This window comes from Lactuca sativa, chromosome 8, assembly GCF_002870075.4.
Source record: "Lactuca sativa cultivar Salinas chromosome 8, Lsat_Salinas_v11, whole genome shotgun sequence".
NCBI lineage: Eukaryota > Viridiplantae > Streptophyta > Magnoliopsida > Asterales > Asteraceae > Lactuca > Lactuca sativa.
The window spans coordinates 9,780,881-9,799,003 of record NC_056630.2 but is presented as its reverse complement, the minus strand read 5'-3'; the positions used below and the strand labels follow the sequence as shown (position 1 = coordinate 9,799,003).

General features: G+C 36.3%; 1 pseudogene; it reads left to right on the top strand.

Moving 5' to 3' along the window:
* Positions 1-10,096: 10,096 nt before the first annotated feature.
* LOC111908514 (60S ribosomal protein L2, mitochondrial-like) lies at positions 10,097-14,037 on the top strand (annotated as a pseudogene).
* Positions 14,038-18,123: the final 4,086 nt, after the last annotated feature.

The following is an 18,123-nucleotide window of genomic DNA, read 5'->3' as shown; positions in this document are numbered from 1 at the left end:
GCCCTAGAAGTGTTCTAATGGAGGTCTAAAGCATAAAACAGAAGGAATCCGAGAAATACCTTAATGAACTCTGATTTTGCCCTTGGATCGTTGCTCTACACCTCTTCTCTTTGTTCCTTTCTTCTTCTTCTTCTTCAAGCCTTCAAAATCCACACAAAAACACTTAAAACAGTCAAGGGATGGATTAGGGTTTCTCACAGCTCTCTGAGGGTGAAGGAGGCGAGTTTGGGGCACATAACATTGCTTAAATAGTGAGCAACCCGGGGATTTAGGGTTTCTTCCTGGCAGGCAGACTCGCCGAGTCCCGAATATGGACTCGCCGAGTCGCCGACTAACACGTGCTCGAAATCCCGCCCCTACTCGACGAGTCGGGCTATAGACTCGCCGAGTCCCTCTTGAAAACTTCTAAATAAATGCCACGAAAGCAACATACCAGAGACGGGGCGTTACATATATATATGTAGTAATAATCATGTGTGTATGTTAAAGAATAAATCATTAAGTATATTATATGTCACAACTATCATTTTAGGGCTAGGAAATTCTGTCCATGTGTAATTGACTCCTGATGTATCTTGTAATCCTAAGTTTGATGTTATACAAGTTATTCATGTTAGTCTATATATTATTAGCCCGCTTGTTTATGGGCCCTTTAGTCTTTAGCCCATTAGGGTTTCTGTCTAGCTAGTATTTATATCCGCTTTATTCTTTGTAGTCTTTATGCTTTTCTTTGAAGACTCTTGTAATCCCTCTTTATCATAATCATATGACAATATTTACATGGTATCAAAGCGGAGGTTCGATACGTTGTTAGAAGTCTTTGTAGCAGTCATCAGTGGCGCGGATCGATACGTTGTTAGAAGTCTCTATAGCATGTTGTACTCGTTTTCTACCACTAGTATTCGTTGTTGCTTTTGATTTGTTGCTGCTGTTGATTTGTTGCTGCTATTGATTCGTTGCTACTGTTGATTCGTTATTGTTGTTCATTTGTTATCCAATTGATTGCTTCCGCTGGTTTGTTACTCCTTATTCTCAGATTCTTATATTGTCATTGTGGTTATTTATTCATTATCAACATGGCCGGAAAGGATGATTCCCTTCAGTCAGTCAGTACTCGTTTGGATGGAAATAATTATACGTATTGGAGTTACATTATGAAGAACTTCCTTCGTGGGAATAATATGGGGGGCTATGTCACTGGGACAAAAGCAAAACCTACAGTGCCTCAAACTGAGACTTATGATTTGTTGCTTGATGCATGGGAGACTGATAACTCCAAGGTCATTACTTGGATCAATAACTCTGTTACTCTGTCTATTGGTATGTAGTTGGCTAAATATGACACAGCAAAAGAAGTTTGGAATCACTTGGAGAGACTGTATACTCAGTCCAACTTTGCTAAACAATATCAGTTGGAACATGATATTCGTGCCCTTCAACAGAATGACCAGAGTATTCAAGATTTCTATGTTGCTATGTCTGATCTGTGGGATCAATTGGCTCTTACTGAATCTAAAGAGTTAAAAGATTTCCAGCCTTACATTGCTAGGAGGGAAGAACAACGCTTGGTCCAATTCTTGATGGCCTTGCATTCTGATTTTGAAGGCCTACGTGGAACCATTATTCATCGCTCTCCTCTTCCCTCAGTGGATTCTGTTGTCCATGAGTTAATTGCAGAAGAGACCTGTATCAAGTCTCATGTGGATAAAGGTTTTAAAACAACCTCTATTCCTACTCCCGCTCCTGCTGTGCTTGCTGTTTCCTCCAACCAGTCTCGACAAACTTCAAGGGTTGCTCATGATGAGTGTGCATTCTGCAAACAGAAAAATCATTGGAAAGCTCAGTGTCCATTGTTAGTTAACATGGGTAAATCTGGTCAACCTTAGTCAGGGCAACAAAATAGGTTTGGTCAACAAAAGTTTCAGCCACATTCCTCTGGTACTCCTCCATGGACCTCTCGTCCTCCGCAGTTTGTTGCTGCTGCTGTGCCACCATTTGACACAAAATCTGTTGGAAACATGCCACCATCTGCATTGGATCCCAAAGTGTTTGAGAGTTTTAGACAATTTTTGGCCTCTAATCCCACTGCCATGTCTACATCTATGGCTTATTCTGGCCCTTCTTCATTTGATACATCAGGTATTCCCTCATCTTTGTGGATTTTAGATTCTGGTGCAACTCATCATATGACTCTTTATTTGTCATCATTTGCTTCTTTGTCGCAAGTGTCATCTATTTCTGTTAAGTCTGTTAGTGATACATCTATGCTAGTTGAGGTTGTTGGGTCTGTCTCTGTTTCTCATATCACTCTTCCTGATGTTTATTACATTCCCAAACTTACTTTGAATCTTGCCTCAGTCAGTCAGTTATGTAAGTCTGGTAACCGGGTGTTCTTTTCTGATTCTGTCTGTGTTATACAGGATCAACACACCCAGAAGGTGATTGGGATCGACCGTAGGGTGGGAGAACTATATGTCTTGGAGGTCCTCAAAGTATCTGATGTTGCTGCTTCCAGCATTGATTTATCGTCTTTTCTTTTGAGTCCTTTGTCGTCTGAGTTTTATCTTTGGCATTCTCGTTTGGGACATGTGTCTGTATCACGTTTGAATTTTTTTAGCATCTAGTGGTGTTTTGGGTCATTTAAAATCTTGTGATATTTCTGATTGTAGTGGCTGTAAACTGGAAAAATTCTCTGCGTTACCCTTCAATAAAAGTATGTCTTGTTCTACTGCTCCTTTTGACATTATTCATTCTGATGTATGGGGTCCTGCACCAGGACCCACAAAGGGTGGGTCAACCTGTTATGTATCTTTTATAGATGATTATACTCGATATACATGGGTTTATTTTATGCAACGCAGATATGATTTCTTTGATATTTACAGCAATTTTAGAGCTCTTGTTAAAACTCAACATTCGGTTGTGATTAAGTGCTTCAGGTGTGACTTAGGGGGTGAATATACCTCTAATGATTTCACTCAGTTACTTGCTTCTGATGGTACCATACACCAGTCTTCGTGTACTGATACACCTCAGCAAAATGGTGTTGCAGAACGAAAACACAGTCATATTGTTGAGACTGCCCGCTCATTGCTTTTGTCTGCACAGGTCCCTAGTGCCTTTTGGGGAGAAGCAATCCTAACTGTTGTGTATGTAATTAATCGTATCCCTACTTTATTGAACTCAGGAATGTCTCATTTTGAGAAGGTGTATGGTCATCTACCAGACTACTCTTCCTTATGAGTTTTTGGATGTACTTGTTTTGTTCTTCGTCCTCATGTTGAAAGGAACAAGTTGGGGCCGAAATATGCTATTTGTGTATTTTTGGGGTATGGTATTGGACAGAAGGGATACCGTTGCTATGATCCTGTGAGTCAGAAGTTATATGTTTCCCGGCATGTTACCTTTTTGGAACATATTCCTTTCTACTCAATCTCTGCTACAGCCCACAATGTAACACAATCCGATCTTTTGCATATTGATCCTTTTGATGAAGATATAGAGGCTCGAGATTCATCTATGTCACATGATTCCTCAGCTCATGACACACCCACCTCTTCAGAGAGTGCCTCGTCTCCACCTGTTCCTGAGCCTGATCCTCCGATTATAGAAATTGAGGATCCACCTCCACCACCACCCCTCAGGAGATCTTCTCGTCCTGTCAAATCCACCAAGCTACCAGATTTTTCTTACTCTACATATTCAGGACCGTTTGCTTCATTTATAGTAAGCATTCATCATCTGTCTGAACCTGAATCATATAAAGAAGCTGTTTTAGATCCTCTTTGGCAAAATGCTATGGCTGAAGAACTCATTGCTCTCCATCAGACTCATACATGGGATTTGGTTTCTCTTCCTCCTGGGAAACATACGGTAGGTTGTCGTTGGGTGTACAAGATAAAGACTAGAGCTGATGGTTCTGTTGAACGGTACAAGGCTAGACTTGTAGCAAAAGGGTATTCCCAATAGTATGGTTTTGACTACGGGGAGACATTTGCCCCTGTTGCAAAGATGACGACAGTTCGTACTATGATTGCAGTTACATCCGTCCGACAATGGAAGATCTTTCAAATGGATGTCAAGAATGCCTTTTTGAATGGTGATCTCCATGAAGAGGTTTATATGACTCCTCCCCCTTGTATTCAACACCGGTCGGGTGAAGTTTGTCGGCTTCGCAAAGCTTTGTATGGGCTCAAGCAAGCCCCTCGTGCTTGGTTTGAGAAATTCTCTACTGTGATTACCTCTCTTGGATTTTTCCAGAGTAATCACGATTCTGCTCTGTTTGTTAGATGCTCGAGTGCGGGACAAATTCTTCTGTCCTTATACGTGGATGACATGATTATTACAGGTGATGACCGTGGTGGTATTGAGTCTTTGAAGCATGATCTCGCTCATCGATTTGCTATGAAGGATTTGGGCTTGCTGCGTTATTTCTTGGGTATTGAGGTTGCTCAGTCTAAGAAAGGGTACCTTCTTTCTCAAACTATATATATATATATATATATATATATATATATATATATATATATATATATATATCTGACTTGTTTACACGGGCGGGCCTCTCTGACAATCGGACTGCTGATACTCCTCTTGAAACCAATGCACGATATTCTCCTACTGATGGTATTCCTTTTTCCAATCCGAATCTTTATCGCACTATTGTGGGAAGTTTGGTTTATCTCACAGTTACCTGTCCAGATATTGCTCATGCTGTTCATGTTGTCAGTCAGTTTGTTACTGCTCCTACCTCTGTTCATTGGGGAGCTATTCTTCGTATTCTGAGATATCTTCGTGGCACTCAGTTTCAGAATCTCTTGTTTCCCTCGACATCTTTTCTTGAGTTACGTGCCTATAGTGATGCTGGTTGGGATGGTGATCGTCATGATCGTAAGTCCACCACTAGATTTTGTGTATTTCTTGGAGAGTCTCTCATTTCATGGAAGAGCAAGAAACATGATGTTGTCTCTAGATCTTCTACAGAGGCTGAATATCGTGCTATGGCTGTAACTACATGTGAGATTATCTGGTTACGGTGGCTGCTTGCGGATATGGGAGTTTACATTTCCTCATCTACTCCCTTGCATTGTGATAACAAAAGTGCGATACAAATTGCAAAGAATTCTGTTTTTCATGAGCGGACGAAGCACATTGAGATTGATTGTCACTTTACCCGTCATCACCTGCAGCTCGGGACCATTTCACTTCCATTTGTTTCATCAACATTGCAACTTGCGGATATTTTTACGAAGGCTTTACCGGCTTCTCGATTTCGGTTCTTATGTGACAAACTCTCAATGCTAAGTGCTGCGGCATTGTGAGTTTGAGGGGGGATGTTAGTCTATATATTATTAGCCCGCTTGTTTATGGGCCCTTTAGTCTTTAGCCCATTAGGGTTTCTGTCTAGCTAGTATTTATATCCGCTTTATTCTTTTTAGTCTTTATGCTTTTCTTTGAAGACTCTTGTAATCCCTCTTTATCATAATCATATGACAATATTTACAGTTCATTCACAACTGACAATTCAAGTCGAAACTTACTCGTGAAATCTCTAAACCTAATTCAATACACTACATTCACTCAACTTTGGGCTTGTAACCCTAACTTCCCGGTTCAAACCTCTTATTGGACCAGGATTCACTTATTGGGCCTAATGGGCCGGTAACCTCTCAACTTGGTTCTTTTGGGCTAAAAATCCTTATTTGGGCCCTAATTGGACCCACATTCATTAAGCAATAGTATTTTGGGCCATACGACTCTTCATGGGCCTTATTGGGCCGAAAGTCACTCACTTGGGTTCTATGGGCCGAAAACCCATTTAATTAACCACATTGGGCCGAAAACTATTTATTTGACCCTATTGGGCCGTAAACCCGTAAGTGGGACCACATGGATCAAAATTTTCATAATGGGCCAATGCAATCTCAACTACACATAAATCCAAGCACAATAGTCTTTTTCTTTCCCTCCCTCTCCTTATTCTCGGTTATATAAAAAAAAGAGAAATTGAATTGATTTAAATTATTGACACCTCATTTTTGCATGTTGTATATCTATGCAATATACCTAGCATATATCTAGGAAGATGGGTGATTATCCACTAAGTAATAGCCACTAATCTCTCACTCTCTTCTCCTCTTTAAACTCTCGGCCAAACCTCCCCCGTCACTCTCCATTTTTCAATTCAAACCTCACCAAAAGATCATCTCATATCTTTCTCTATAACACAAAGAAATCCCCTCACTTCCTTTACAATTTCCGTGAGCTTAGTGTGTGCTTTCAAGAGCTTTGCATCAAGTATCATCCTCTTGGCAAGTTACTTCACATTCAAGTTGTTAAACTCCATCTTATGCTAAGATTATTTCTAAAAAATCACTCTTTTTTCGTGTTTATGATTCTAGAGCCTTTTTAGTTTCGAAAATCCCTTCAAAGGAGCATTCAAGACCAAAAATCTTCTTCATTCTTCCCTTCAAAAACGATATAACACCAAGGTGAGCTTCATACCCCCTTGTTTTCAAGTTTTACTATCTTTTGGGGGAGAATACAAGCTAGTTTTGTGGTTAATCTTATTATTATGCATGTATGTGTATATTTTCATGTTATGTTGTGTGAAATTGCCATGAAAATGTGTTAAACATTCACCAACTTGAAACATCTTCAAGGAATTGATGATATTAACAAGTAAACTACTTGAAGTAACTATTATGATTTGTTTGGAAAGATCAAACATGAAAAAGCTACTTGAAAACCCAAAGAATGTACACAAAAGGACCACTCTTGACAACAAAGATAAACAAAATGGGTTTTTAGAGTCACTTTCGGTTTTGATGGGCTTAAATTGACAATTCACGGTTTTATGAGCCTTGCTTGACAACTCACGGCTATTTTGGGCCTAAGGTGTAAATTTCCATAAAAATGGACCTTATGTTAAAACTGATGGGTTTTATGCATAAGAACAATCCTATGTGCTCATACAAAACCTAATGCTTGGATCTAGGTTTCTCTATGGTACATGCATTGAATCCAAGACTTGCAAACCCTAATCTAGCATACATAATTCGAAAATTAACTTAATACATCAAATCTAGATGTTTACCTCTTCAAAATTTGGCTTAGATCTTCTTCTATTCTTCTCTTGAGCTTAGAGTCAAAATTGTAACTCCTCTAATGGATCACAAACACCTCAAGCAAGAAGGAAACTTTGAGAGAGAAGGGAGGATGCTAATTTTCGGCCCTAGGGTTTCCCTTGAAAGCAAGTGTCCGACAATTGGAGCCTTGGGGTCATATTTATAGTGCTAGCTGCTAGGGTTTCAGTCTAAACCCTAATGGATAACTTAGCCACCAAGTAACCCAAGGAACCTTCTGGAATAAGGCCCTTAGACGAAAATATGATGATCCTTCATCATAATTTCGTTCCCCCTTAGTCCATTAGGTTTCCTTAGCCTAAAACTTAACTATCATACATTTGACAATTTATACCCCTTTATTTAATTAATCTCTTTTAGTCACCAAATTAATTCCTAATTAATTTATGACCAATACTAATTATATAAATATGATTTCTCCTTTAATATATTATTCTTATAATATATTAATAAACCATAATATTCTCTCTCTCTCCTCAAATTACCTTATCAAGTTGCTTTGGTGAAGGCAACCCAAAAGGACCATGCATAGCCGGGTCAAGTACATACCAAATATAGTTACGGACTTAGACACTAATCCAACAAAAAATCACGGTTTAGTGGGCTTAAATTGTCATTTTTCATTTAAATGGGTCTTATGTGACAACCCACAGTTTATTGGGCTTAAAATGTCATTTTTAATAAAATGGGCATTGATTGTAAATTCTCAACTTAATGGGCCAAAAATGTCATTTTCAAAAAAATGGGTCGTGTTGTAAATTCTCGGCTTTAATGGGCCTAAAATGTTATTTGTAATAAAAATGGGCCATTGTTGTAATTCTCGACTTTAATGGGCTTAAAAGGTCATTTTTAACAAAAGTGGGCCTTTATTATAAATTTCGCTTTTGTTGGGTCAAAATGGTCAATTTTAATAAAAGTTGGTCTTTTATGTCATTTTGGTAATAATTGAGTTAAAACAAACATTTTGATAACAAACAGACTATTTACGACATTTTTACTCTAATTGGGCCTTACATGCTTATTGGACTATATTTAGTACTTCATTCCTAATTGGGCCTTTATGACACCTACTATGTTAATCGGGTCAACGACAAATAAATATTTGACATTTTTTATAAAAACAAATATAGTTTTATCACTGAAGATTTGTAGTCATAATACATACTCGAAACAATATTTAAAGCGTTAAATAATGTGATACATTATTCACATATATTTAGTTAAGGCTCTTGTGAGACACTCCTTCATTCTTACCTACCTAGTGCACATCATAAGTCTTGTAGTTATAACCAGAGTCTCCTTGAGGGAGAGCGAGAATTTGTATATAGATCTATACGGGGATGACACCCCACACCTGAGCTGCTTGCTACAACTAGAGGGGCCAGTCTAGGGTGACAAATGTCTTACCTAACCGACGCCTGAAGAACGTCATGACAGACATATCAGTCATATCAAGTATGGTTATAGCGACTCACATATGGATTAACAAACACAATAAATTTACGGAATACACCTACTATACTCTTGATACATTGTACGAACTATACATTTACTACATTACTCGGGTCTTAGGGTTTTAAGACCACATCACTTTTACAAACAAAAAATATCGGATTTTCTGGGGAACATACACTATACATTACATTTTACATTATTCAGAAAATATCGGATTTACTGGGAAACACTCTTTTTACACTACTAAACAAGAACACGCATGCTTTAATACAAGATTTGAAACAAAATTTTCAAACCATTTTTACGGAAATATTGGATTTCTAGTGTTTACAAAATGATACAAAACTTTTCATACAAACATGCTTATGAACTCACCAAAATTATATATGTTGACGTTTTCAAAATAACTTGTATTCTCAGAGACTCGTTAATCAGGTCGGTCGTCAAGGAAATGTAGACTTTTGTTGTATTTTTGTTTTCATCATACATTTAACATTTGGGATGTAATTTGTGAACCAACACTTTGATGTAAACTATGATGGTTGTTATATTTCATGTACGATGATGATGTTGTCTTTGATTCATTTATATACACTGTGATGATATTACAAGATGAAGTCACCCGCCTCCGGACGTTTCCGCTGTTTGGTTCGGGGGTGCGACATTATACATATTAATCACCGAGTTGGCTGAGTTTAACAACATTGCTCGCTTCAGTAAGGGGCCGATCAGGGAGTACTTGGATTTTGTAACTCGTCTCGGTAAGGGGTCGAGTAAGGAGTACCCGGTCGAGTAATCGGCCAGCTCGGCGAGTTTTATAACATTGCATGTACCATGAAGCGTTAGGCTCGTTATTTAAGGAGACGGTGTTGTAAGCTTGAGCAAGGTAAGTTGCTTGATATTGAGCTATAAGAGGGAACCATTATTGAGGAGTGACAAGACCCGATGTAGTGGTGGTTGTGTGATATGTTGATTCGTGCGAAGATGGGGGCTGGTGGGATGATTGTTGCATTGGTGGAGGTCCAAGAAGCCTAGGTGAAGGTTGTTGGGCCTATTGACTGCGCTGTAGAGATGGGGTTGGTCTATCAGGTTTGTTTGTGGTCCATGGTGTTAAGCACATCCATGGAAAAGGAGCCCAAGATGGTGAATAAGGATAAGGAAAATGGGTTGTTTATGAGTATTGATGTCGCCACTGATCACTACTCCTTCCCCCCACGATTTGAGCGACTACCACGATTGTGACAACCTCCTCGAGAAGAATTTGGGTTACTCAAGCTTGTGTTGTTGTAGATTATTGTAGGTAAGGAAGAATGGTCTGAGTGAGCCGACTGTTGAGGGCATTAACGGTTAAGGCACTGGTCTTCAGCAATGAGTTTTGATAGAGCATGAAGGAATGTCGGTAATGGGTCATTACGGCAAAGAATCATGGCAATGTGGTCATATTTCATTGATAGACCATTGGGTAGGTGGGTAACCAGTGTTCTCCCGGGCACATGATGGTCGATGTTTGCAAGGAGATTAGAGATGGTGGTGATTCTTTCACAGTAGTCAGCAATTGGTTGATCTCCAAGAGTCATAGAACGTAACTCATTATCAAGTTCAATGGCACTAATGTCTTTATTATCACGAAACAAGTTTTCAAGGGAAATCCAAACTATGTGTGCAGTAGCTCCGGTCTTCAAGATGATATTGAGAAGCGATCGAGTGAGAGTGGTGTAGATACATTCTTTGACCACAAAATCAAGTGGATACCAGTCTTCATCTATATCAGATGTGGGTTTGGATTTTCGTGTAAGTGATCAAGAACACCAAAAGCACAACAGTGTGTAACAAATAATTCTCTCCACGCGTCATAGTTAAGCTGATTAAGGTCCAAGATGCGAGGCACAAGGATTTTAATGTTTGTGATTCCGAATGGTTTTTGATTTGTAGTGGGTGTAGAACTTCTAGATGCAAGCATTGTGAAAGTGAAGAGAAAGCAGGAGAACGACGAGAGAGATGAGAGAGGTCTGGTAGGTTAGGGTTGCCGGCATAGGATCAGATTGAGAATTAGAGTAAACGAGGCATTTAATCTGATACCATATTACAAACGATATTTTCCTATGATTGAGATTTGCATTGATATGGAAAATATATACATCATAACTAGTACAATGGGCTAGAATAATGGGCTAATCTATAACTACACACTACAAATCCAAATACACTAATAGTAAGGATATATTATGATAGTAGTATATACTATTATTATATTATAAAAATTGTTATTATTATGTTTGATTGTAAAAAGATTATTAAGTTTATTTATTGGCATCCATATAAGTAGTGTAACACTCGAAGTTTTCAAATTTCCATACAGCCCAATAGCCCATGAGTACGTTATGAGATTTTATTTTGTTGAGAGAGGAATTGATTAATTCAAGTTGTTTGTTGAATTTATGAGTTTTTAAGTAAATAAACAATTTGACTCGGCCATAAATCAAAGAGGTAATTTTTTTAAATGTCGATTTATCTTTAATGCATGCTATGAAAAAAAAAATCAATGTGATGTACACATGTGTGTACTATATTTATCATCTATAGTGTTATACATTATGCATTACTATGTCACTTGTGAAAGCTTATATATGTATACTAACTAGTGGTTAGTTGTTGCAGGAATTTTATGTATGCATAATATGTAAGAGATACTTGCAGGGATTTTATATATGCATAATATGTAAGAGATAATTTAAAATATGATTAAAGTTGTTAAAAAGATAAAATAAATTTCAAAACTGTATTTTTATAGAAAAAAAATATATTTTAGAAGACATATGAAAATAAAATTTGTTAAAAAAGAGTTGGATTTTTTAAATAGTTTGAACCAATGTACATCGTAATAAAAAAGTATAAGTTTCGTAAAAATATATAAAAACATGGAGTGGAGACCAAATTCACAATAAAAATAAAAGTCGAGTTCATGTAATAAATATAAAACATTGACTAAAATTGTAATAAGAAAAATAAAAAAAAAGAAAATAATAATAATAATGATAATAATAATAATAATAATAATAAGACGAGACTAAATTCGTAATAAAAAATAAAAATCAGGCCAAAAATTGTAAAAAGAAAATGGACGCTTACTGAATATGTAATCTTTACTATCTTTACTATATTATTAAGGATATTGCATATTTCTTGAAATTTAAGAGGTACTACACCTACTGTATAATATACAATCAATTTATTCATATCTTTTAATACTCCTGTCACATTTCCGTTTTACAAATTAATTGCATTAAATATTCACATTTTCGTTTGTCAAATTAATGGCATTAACATTGACGTTTCATAAATTGAATTAAAAAAGTAAACATACTATTTTTCTCCCCTGTCCTTTACACTCGCATTTTCCCTCAAACAAATAGCAAAAACCCTATTTTGAAAAGTCGACATCGCACCTCATCCGCCTATTCATCGTCATCATCACCATCAGTAGTGAATCACCACCCACTCTCCAACCTCGCACCACTCACTGTATCTGTATCTAATCGCCGTCGCCGCCACCTACTGTGCTCTCGCAACACTTTTTCGGTAACGGGAAGCCACCACGCTCTCTCTTTATCTCCTATGTCCTCTACACTCGCACCACTCGCTTGAGATTACTTCGAGGATTAGCAGCTTTCAGATGAGATCCAAGCACTCTATCAGCCGTAATATATATATATATATATATATATATATATATATATATATATATATATATATATATATATATATATATATTTGCAAATTCGAAGTTGAAATTGTCATGTTTAAGAGAAATGAATCTGAAAAAGGGGCTCAATGAAGATTGAATTTGATGTCAGAATTAATGTGCAAATACATATTTTTTGTTCCAGATTTGATGTCAAACCTAGCTCTTTCAAATTATTACATGTTCGAGTGTCGTCTGTGTGTCTCTAGCCTCAAAACCCACGTCTGTATAAGGTCAAAATGCTTAAGGGTATCGGTAGTCACCTAAGACAAAGTTCTGTTTTTGAGGTTTCAGCTTTGTTGGGATATTGGTTCTCTCAGAGTGTTAATTTGGTAATCGTAATGCCGAAAACACCTGTTTTATGAATTGCTGATGAAACATGTGACTTTTTGAATTTATTTGCTTGTTGCTCTTCTTGCTGAACCCTAACTTCAACTTTACAATAAGAAACAACCTTTTTGACATCAGAAGTGAAACTTTCTTTGGCATTCCTAGACCATGGTATACTCTTTTAAATAAAAAGAGTTGATTTTTTTCATGTACATTTCAGTAAACACTTATTTGTACATGTAAAAATGCAAATATATTGAAAGAATGAATCATGTGCTGATAAAGTAAAAAGAAATTTGTATTTAAAGCTACATATTTTCAATTCAAGATGGATAATCAGTACCAGAGAGATGTCATTTCCAGCTTTCTTAATTTGATTATAGAGATGTGGTGCTTAGGATTTGAACATTACTGATTATACTGTTATCTGAAATTCATCTATGATTTATCCAAACAAAAACAGTTTTACTGACTTTATCATATTCCTATAGGTTCTCAAAATGTGAGCTCTGAAAGGCCACTTAGGCAATTCGTTACAAGTAAAGACAAGTCAGCAGGTAGAAATTCAAAGGGTCGTATCATAACTTTCCACAGAGGGAGAGGGGAAAAATGGTCATAAAGAACAATTGACCTAAAACGCAACACTTCGTCAGTAGGTGTAGTTGAACGAATCGAATATGACCCAAATCGCACTTCACGAATCGCAGTGGTCAGATGGGTCGAAAGGGCAGCTTTTGACCGCCCGAAAAAAGTCAACTCCCTCCAAAAAAACTTCACCTCACCCCCAAGATCCTACCCTCCATCTCCATCAAAGGTCAGTTTTCATTCTCTTCAATTCTCGGAATGTTAGAAGACAAAAAGGTGGAATCTTTAAGGCCTAAAACAGATCATGTAGTGGTTGGACTTTCAAAATGTAGTAGGACCTTGAGTAGTCAAAGTTAAAGTCAAACGGGGACCCACATGAGAAATGTTAAGGATGTTTTCTTGTCTGCATTTTCATCTTCAAATGGGAAAAAAAAAGACATGATGCTCCTTCTTCGTTTGTGAATGTGTTGGGTGTTCCAAGAATGACGGTGGCAGGGGCAAAACCGGAATTTTTTGTTCCAAGAATGAAAGATGATGTGAAAGAGAATGAAAGTTTGTTACTTAATGAGGTAAAAAGGTGGGATAAGGATAGTATTGTGTGGGGGGCATAAGATGAAACGAAAAGCAGTTGTTTCTTGGGGGAGTTTGAGACAACGGGGGATTTTAGGGGTTGTTAATGAGTCAGAGTCAAAGTCAAAGGTGAGAGAAAGTGAAAAGGTGGAAAAAGATGGGAAATTTGGAGTGGATCGAGCTCATGTGAGTTATATATTGGCTACCTAAGTGTCGATTTATCTGTTATCTAAGTGTCGATTTATCTGTTACTTGTCTGTTATGACAAAAAAAACAACATAAATCATAATTATACTAAAAAAACAAATATTTAATCAGGGTTGTAATCAAGAGTGTACATTTATATATTATTATTTTAACATTTATACAGTTTGACATAATCGGATTTGTAATCAAGAGTGTACATTTACATATTATTATTTTAATTTTTGAATAAAATATCCACAATTTAATCGTCTCTACAATTTAACTTTTGAATAAAATATTCACACCCAGCGCTTGGCGCGGGTAAATGACTAGTAAAATTTTAAAGTGTGTTGAAAGTGTAAGACAAAAAATAGGATAGAGGTGGGAGGACCTGGGCCATAGCATGATTTAATTCCGAAGGTGAGGTTTTCGGCCCGTGTTAATAAAAAACAAACATGAGAGCGAAAATTAAATGGAAAGAGGACTCAGAACCTAAATCTCCTCCAAAAGACTATATAACATCAAAATGTCATCAAAACGTACTTGTGTTGTGTAGCGTTTTTCTAACAAAAAGTGCATCCACATTAATGGTATTTTAAGCCTAACGATTGTATAATGTATATCTCGGGTACAAAGTAGCGATCAATTGAACAGAGCTCTTTGTTACTGAAAATTTATTGTTGACAGTCTTGTGTATTTGGAAGTAGCTTTTCATGACATATTGTAAAGGCCGACCATCACATTTTGAGGGTCATTTGCAGTTTATTAAAGTTAGGCCAAAACAAGTAAACTATACAAAATACAAATATATAAATCCGTATTATTAAGCATCCATATGACAAAAAAATCGAGTATATACAAAAAAATACTCCATACTTTAGGCAAGAGCAGCACCATTAAATTTTCCAAAAGATTAATATAAGGTTTATACGAGAAATCCGGAATAACAACGTGATGCTTCTTTTAATCCTTTATTAGACAAACATGCATTAATCTAGTTGTTAGACAAGCATATACACAAAATTAATAGGGAAATTGAGTAAACTAACCACTTTTTTTGTTTTTTTTTTTAAATATAACCAAGTTTTTTATTTTTTTATTTTTTTTTCTTTTGAAAAATAACCTTTTGTTCAGGAATCGGTCATTCCGGACCCAAAAACCGGCTCAAGCCCAATAATGTAACCCAATGGTATATATATGGGTCCCACACATAGAAAATCTGGAATACGCTTTCAGGAATTAACAAATCCGAAGCACCATTACCCGCATTTCGGACCAAATTTTTCAGCATGAATTCGTCAAACCAAGTAAGTTCTACACAGAAGCAGACTTTGCATTTGATTTTCTGAAACAAATTATGTATTCCGGAATGGTCCGGAACAAAAGGAACAACTCTGGAATATCTTTTTTTTTTTTTATCTTTTTTCGTTGTACGTGTATGAATGTTATGTAATGTGTTTCTGATCGGTTGTTTTAGTTCGAAATTAGGTATTGTAGGGGTTCCAGAATGGTAATGTAGATCCGGAACCTGATGATCTATTCCGGAATGATGATCCGGAATACTTATAATATACAATTTTCTCTAAGTATTGTTTAACAACTCATATTAGTCCAAAGACGAGTTAGTGTGGATGTTATAAAAATGGGTTTTACGGACGTCGAAGTTGTATTTTAAGGAAGCTTTCGGAATTGCGGCTGATAAAGGTAAAATCGAAAAACAATAAGTTTGTAATTATAATTTATTTTCACAGTAATGTATTAAAAATGTTCTTGGAATTTTCTTTTTGTAGATAGAAAACGACAATGTTGGGTTTCAAAATAAGATAAAAAAAAATAAACAAACAAAGGCACCCATAAAATTAAGAAAGAAATCAGAAATGGTGTTAAAACTTAAACCGAAAGCAGATAGGACTCCAAAAGATGGCACCAAAGCAAGTGCAGACAAACCTACAACGATAGACTAGTTGCAATTATGCTTTTTTTTGTTATGGATATGTTTCAGGTAGTGTTTTTTATATTACTAAATACTTTTATGCACATTGGTGTTTAAATAGTATATTAATATAATTTAGGTATATTCTATTTTCAATATCCAACATCCACTCACTCGAACAATCAGGATGAGTTGCCTATAGAGTATGCTATACCATGTCTTGAAGACAAGCAACGACATCTTGTTGATACGACTGCATTAGAAATGATTCATGATTATCAACATGCTAATCAACGAATGATAATACTGAAAATTTCATTACCACCTTCACCGATTGAGGACCGAAGAAAAGTAGCATTGTATAACATGTAAAGGCTCCTTATTACAATGTCTGAAGATATACGACAATTTGTGAACACATTGAACATCATCGAAGAAACACGTAGGACAACTCCAACAACAGAAGATCGAGTCGAATTGACTGATAATGGTTTCAAACTAATTGTTACCTACATGGAATTGTTTAAAAATCATGTAGACACAACTAGTTTGCATCGGATGCAAGTTCTTAGTTATCGGCCACAAATGTAATCTAATTTTAAATACGGATATTGTAATGTCTTTTCAAACTGAATTTTATAAAATGAACGGTATGATTATCTAAAATGACAATTATCCTTTTTCATTAACATTATTGCAAAAAAACCGTTATTTAACCTATTACATACTTAGATTGGTTTCCACAAATCAGGGAATTGTAAGGGATACATATTTTGTTCTCGGTCAACAAAATTTTCTCTAATTCTAACAACATCTGTTAGACGGTCCCGTTCTCCACATAGCTTATTGATCTGCTTATTTGCATTTTCAATCTACTTATTAGCTTGTTTCACTTCTTTCATCGCTTCTGCAACCCATATTCTTTTTCATTTACTTGTTCCGCTAGATCGTCTACACGTCGATTGAGTGTGCGACTTCTTTCAGAGTCCCTTTCGTTTGCTTCTTGAGTAGCCTTCATAGCTTGGAAAATGTCATTAAACATTTTACCCGGGAGTGGGAAATTTAGGCCTTCCGGAAACGGGTTATTATTTGAACAAACATAACAATCTTCTTCTTCACAATGCCAAACATCATCATGAGATGAACTCATTCCAATTTTATTTCAATGTTGAGGATTCATGCTAGGTGCATTTTAAGGTCGAAAAGCAAGTGTCCGAAATAGTCATTCCAGAAAGTGGCTTCGGATCCGGAATAAGGGTCTGAAATACTTTCAAGAATCTATGACATTTACTGCTCAGAAGAACTACACATACTGTCAGGAATCTAATACTTTTACTATTGGAAAATGACTACACATATGTTAGGAATCTAGGACAATTATTGTTCCGAAATTATGGTCTGAAATATAATTTTCGGAATGTGGTTCTGAAATAGCTGGTCCAGAACTTTGCTTCGAAATAGTTGGTCTGGAACCTGGCTCCAGAACAATGGTCCAAAATAGCTAGTCTGAAACACTATCAGGAATCTATGACATTTACTGTTCGGAATGACTACACATAATGTCTGGAATCCCTGACCTTTACTGTTTGGGATGATTACTCATGTGTCAGGAATCTAGGATAATTATTATTCTGAAATTAGGGTCCGAAATATCAATTCCGGAATGTGGCTTCGGAATGTGTTTCTGGAATAGTGTCAGGAACCATAACCCTAGTAAACGTCATTATATAAATGAATTCAAGTACCCAAATTCTTTACCTTGTTAAATTTACTACTAAAAATTCATTTCTCATAATCCAAGTAAATGACATCTTGCAATTTTGGCGCTGAAGGTATTACAAGGACATCAACTACTAGAAATAACCATGGACGACTTTTTTACGCTTGTTCTAAAGAGGTATGTCGGTTATCATCTTATTATTTTTCTTTGAATTATTATTAATTTACACAATATATGTCATGTGTTTGATCTTAAATTTTCAGGAACCACAGTCTGGGTTTATCTGTTGGGTTGACAAAGCAAAAGACAATAATTTGGTGATAATCAGTAACTTATTTCGCTCGATGAAGAAACTTGAAACCCAAAAAATGCACTTGAAGATAACGTTAATTTGTAGTTGGATTTTCTTTTTTAGAATCATTGTGTACAAGTTGTAAGTTTTATGTTTATCAACTAA